Below are 4993 nucleotides of genomic sequence, written 5' to 3' on the forward strand. Positions count from 1 at the left end.
CCCCCCCCCCCAACAAGCAGAGTTCAAAGGGGCCACTGGCTGCCAATGTCAGAGCTAAACTTAGAAGGAAGGAACGTTATTTTCAGGGTCCTCAGCTTGGAAGTGCTTATTAGCAGCTCAATTCTTTAGTCTCTCTCTCTCTGTGTGTGTGTGTGTGTGTGTGCGTGTGTGTGTGTGTGTGTAAACATCCACAAAAGTGTCACAACACAGCTGGAGAGGTGGCTCAGCAGTTAAGAGCACTTGCTGCTCTTACAGAAGATCCAGATTTGGTTCCTAGCACCCACATAGTGACTCACAACTGTCTATAACTCCAGGTCCAGGTATCTGATGCCCTCTTCTGGTTTCCGTGAGTACTGCATGCATATGGCGCACATACATACAGGCAGGCAAACACTCATGCACATAAAGTAAACTAAATAAATCTTTCTTTAAAAAGTGACAGCCACAAGGATTGACAGGGATGTCACAAATAAATGTTAGCAGAATCTGTGAGCAATGAGGATGTATTACACTACTTTATGAAAATTCAGTGTGAGTACAGACTTTCCCTGCACAGAAACTAGACCGCTTCACACCCAGCCTTTTGCTGGGCTAACAGTAATTGCAGTGTAGCCCTCCATGTTGGAATTCCCTTCTGACCAGCCTCAGGGTGTGGGCAGCAGAACTGGATAGACATGTAGTCTGAGTTCCATCTCTGAATTGGATCATGTTATTATGCTAGGACTCACAAAGTAGAAGTATTTGTATAAAAACCGCTTTCGTTTGTTACTAGCCATTGGGCTGTTAGGTAGGAATTACCTTCAAACTCAAATTCAGGGTAGAAAGCAGGCGATAGGAAAGCCGTGGTCCAGCTCTGGGAGCCAAGGAAGAAAAGACTCCCGGCAGCAGTTAGCCAGTAGCCTAGTGTTGCACTGTGTCTCTGCAGCAGTTGCCTGTGCTGAACTGGGGCTTGGTGTCTAACTGAGAATGCCTGCACACAGGTTCAGGCATTTGAACTCTTGCTCCCCATGGTGGAACTGTTCAGGAGGTTTAGGGTCCCCTGCTGGAGGAAGTGCGTAGTGACAGGTCACTTGTTCTTTAATATTAGTGCCTTAAGATCAGAGGGTAAAACAGCCACACTGGTCAGCCATACAGACCAGGCAGCGGTGGCGCACACCTTTAATCCCAGCACTAGAGAGGAATATAAGGGAGGAGAGAGCTCTCAGCTCAATCTCATTCTGAGATTCCGAAAGCAAGAACCCCCTTTCCGGCCGAAGGAAAAGGAAAAACCAACGCCGGCCGCCTTGCCTTTCCGAACCTCAAGGTGAAACCCCCATATCTGTCTCTGGCTTTTATTGTTTGTGCTACAGCATGTCTGTCCCTGGGAATGGGCTTTGGTGCTCATGGCCTCGTCCTTCTTCCAGTTTGCCGAATCTGCTTTGTGGTTGAGGTTGAGGATGTGTCTCTTCCCGGTAGTTCTGCTGCAGCCACCGTGCCTCCCCACTCAGTTGCTTTCCGTCATGGTATTTTATCACAGCAACCACGAGGTCACTAATATAGGGGAATGAGTTCACCCAGGAGTCCCTGGCCGTGTGCTCGCTGCCTGAGGAGATGACCAGGGCCGTGGGTGTGACCCAGGTACACAGCTGCCGGGACTGTGCACACTTGTGACCCTGGACTTCCAAGGCTGCAGCCTGTAGTTTACAGTTGTGGCAGCAACACACGTGGGGTGGGGGCGGTGAGAATGGGTGGAGAAACGACGTGAATGAAGGCTGGAGCCAGCAGCCACAGTTATCAATACAGCCATCTTGGCGGCATTTTCTTCCTCCTTTGGGTCCCGTTTGCCCACACTGCTATCATCCCCCAAGGAGGACACCGATTAGAAGTGATATTTTGAGGGTCCTGTCACATCACATTGATATAAAAACAAGCAGTGTTAGCAAAAGTAATTTGGTTTTTTTGTAGATTAATAATAGCTGTCAGTAAATAGTGGTCGCCTGTGGTCGCCTGTGGTCACCTGTGCTGCTGCCAGGCACGTCTAATTCCTCTGTCTCTCAGAACTTAATTGACACACTTACCCTCCCTCTAATTTGAATATCTGAGTGGCCCATGCATGAAGAGGTGGGGCACTCAGGACGGGTGTTTATGCTATTGGGTGCTTGCTCTGGAATGTGGTTGTGAGACCCCTTCCTTCTCCTCACTCACTTTCCTTCTTGGTTAAAGGTGAAAGGTTTTGGTCTACTGTGGCTCCCACCATGATCTAGTAGTGTCCCGCAGCGGCCTTCAAACCACGCGACCAGTTGATAACAGACCGGCACCTCAGCAATAATGAGTCAAGTCTTTTCTCTCTGTAAGTTAGGTCAGGTGTTTCGTTTTAGCAATGGAAAGCAGATGAACAGATGATCCCTCTCCTTCAGTAACCCTTCACAATGGGGTGATCATTGTAGCCTCTTGGTGGCATTGGGAGTCTGTGTTAACAGCTTATAGGTTGTAGCTGTTGCACAGTTCCATTGGCTTGTAACAGTGTCCTCCATCTGATGTACTGGTGCCCAAGATGCCAGCATTGCAAACCAGTGCTGTGCACCAACCCTGGGGGCAGTCTACAGTGTGTGTGTGTGTGGGGGGGGGGTTGGTAGATAGGGGAGCCTGGAGCCCTTGGTCCCCAGGCAATCCACAGCCTTGGGAAAGTAGAATTGGAAAGAAGCGGTCAGAAAATAACATGTCCCACACAGGGGGTGAGCAAGAATCAGGACTCTGGAGATACTCGAAGGTGAGGTCAGATTGCCAAGGGAGGCAGAAAAATAAGGACAGGTGTTTTCAAAGGAGAGTTTCTCAGGAAACTTCTGGGCCCCTGGCCTGACCCAGCATGGCATGGATAAGGCCTTTCCTAACTAATGCCTTAGTTCCCACCCTGATGAGTGCTGTCATCATTGTCAGTTACAGAATGAGCACTGTACCTCTTGCTCATGGTTCCGCTGGGCATGCGCACACCCTCCCTGACCCTTGAGCTATAGCGGGAAAGCAGTGGCTGCTCACCTTGGAACTGCAAGAAGCGAAGCCACACTCTGGAGAATCACTGAGCCTAACTTTCCATTTGGATCTTGTGGCTTCTTTGCAGGAAGTTTTCGACTTTTACTGTTTTTAATGTCTTTACCATCACCGTGTTAAAATTCTTGAGTCAACTCACAGAGGGCCCAGAGCCTGCAGCCTGGATCCCTATGCCAAATTGCTATGCCCATGGGTGAGGGACACACAGCTCAACCTCTGGTGGTTGGCATAGTCCTTGGTTGTCCCAGCTGGACTTTTGCATTCTGGGTCCTCTCGTGTGCTTGGTGTCTGCCAGATGCTGTCTTTGTGAGGCGAGGGCCACTTAGCTTCTTCTCTGGACTCTACCTGTTTTTTATTCAGGTTGTGTGTAGTAAGAACGCTACTAGTTTGTTCCCGGCCACTTAACTCCGACATAATCACACAGAAACCATGTTATTTAAATCACTTCTTGTCCCATTAGCTCTAGCTTCTTATTGGCTAACTCTCATATCTTAATTTAACCCACCTCCATTAATTTGTGTATCACCACGAGGTTGTGGCCTACCAGCAAAGTTTCAGCGCTTCTCTCTCAGGCGGCTCCATGGTTCTGACTCTGCCTTCCTTTCTCCCAGCATTCAGCCTAGTTTTTCCCCTGCCTACCTATATTCTGCCCTGCCCAAGCCCAAAGCAGTCCTTTATTAACCAATGGTATTTACAGCATACAGAGGGGAATCCCACGTCAGTTGTGGAGGCTCCCCTCTGCCGTCCTCCACCCTGCGGCAGAGAGCGGGGTTGGATTCCGAAGAACACGGTACAATGATCGAGATAGTCACATTCTATCCCCTGTCTCTAAGCCAGCAAGTTCACAGCAGCCAATCGTGGCTTTCTGTTGTGTCTGTTCCTCTATTCTGCTGCAGGAGGGGGACGTGGGAATTAACCGATTGTGTATAAGTTTTTGCAAAACTGATGTGTGCGTGTGTGTTTCTTCCGTGGCTTCTGTTGCTGAGGCAAGTGTCTGTGTGGTGAAGCGTCCACTCTTGAATATCAAAATATTATTCTTCATTTGCCTCCTTACCCCCACCCCATCTTCACGGGAGTGAATAAAGCCGTCACAAATATCCATGATGCTCCCTTACATAGCCATTCTTCAGCAGGTGCCCAGAAATGTTCAAGGCTGGTGAGGGATGGGTGGCCCCTTCCTCTGTCAGCCGGAAAGAAGGGAGAAGGCAGAGGTTGATCCGGAAGGCTCCTCCTGTGTTTCACTAACACCCCCGCCCCTGCCCCCCAGAACACTAGTCTTGAACTCATGTGGTCTCACTTGCTCTTTGGACACACATGATTTTGTGTTTCTTCCTTTCTGATTTCCTTCGTATGTGGGAAGGAGGTTCCGGTTGTTTGTTCTGTGCTGCAGAAGATGCTTCTGTCTGCGAGAAAAGGCAGCTCAGATCAAACTGCCTTTAGTAAAAGGCTTCAGTCGCTGAAAAGTCAGCAACGTAGTTTTAGGCTGGACTTAATTCACCACTTGGTGGTGTTCCCACAGACCTGGTTCCTTTCCCTCCACAGGCACCCCACTGCAGAGGTTGCCCCTAAACCCTAAGCTGTTCTCCTAAGGTTCCCACATAGCTGGTAGTCACTCTGGGGTTATATATAGTTCAGTGTTCATAAAAAGAGTCTCATAAAGACCATCTCTCCATTGTCTGGAATGTCATAGCAAGTCTATCACTGGAGCCAGGAGAATGCATTGCATTGATTGGCTCTGCCTAGATCGTATTTGGGGGTGGAGCCAGCAGCCCAGAACCACAGAGAACCCTCTTGTGGGTCTTGTTTCTTTAGGTGTTGTGGTGTTTAATATTGGTGCTAGAAATCTATCTGTGAAGACAGAGCCTTGACTGTTCTGTCCTGAGATCCTGCTCTCTATCCCTCCCCCCTTCCTTGTTATGTGTCTAGACATGCTGAAGAAGAGTTGTTGAAACAGCTCAGATGTGAG

At 49.0% G+C, this 4993-nt stretch overlaps 1 protein-coding gene across 1 annotated transcript in view; it reads left to right on the forward strand.

Annotated features, from left to right (window-relative positions):
* Dapk1 (death associated protein kinase 1) overlaps positions 1–4993 on the forward strand; it is a 155794-nt gene that overhangs the window by 85511 nt on the left and 65290 nt on the right. The window lies entirely within an intron of this gene.

The sequence above is a fragment of the Microtus ochrogaster genome, chromosome 16 (assembly GCF_000317375.1).
Source record: "Microtus ochrogaster isolate Prairie Vole_2 chromosome 16, MicOch1.0, whole genome shotgun sequence".
In the NCBI taxonomy this organism is placed as follows: Eukaryota; Metazoa; Chordata; class Mammalia; order Rodentia; family Cricetidae; genus Microtus; species Microtus ochrogaster.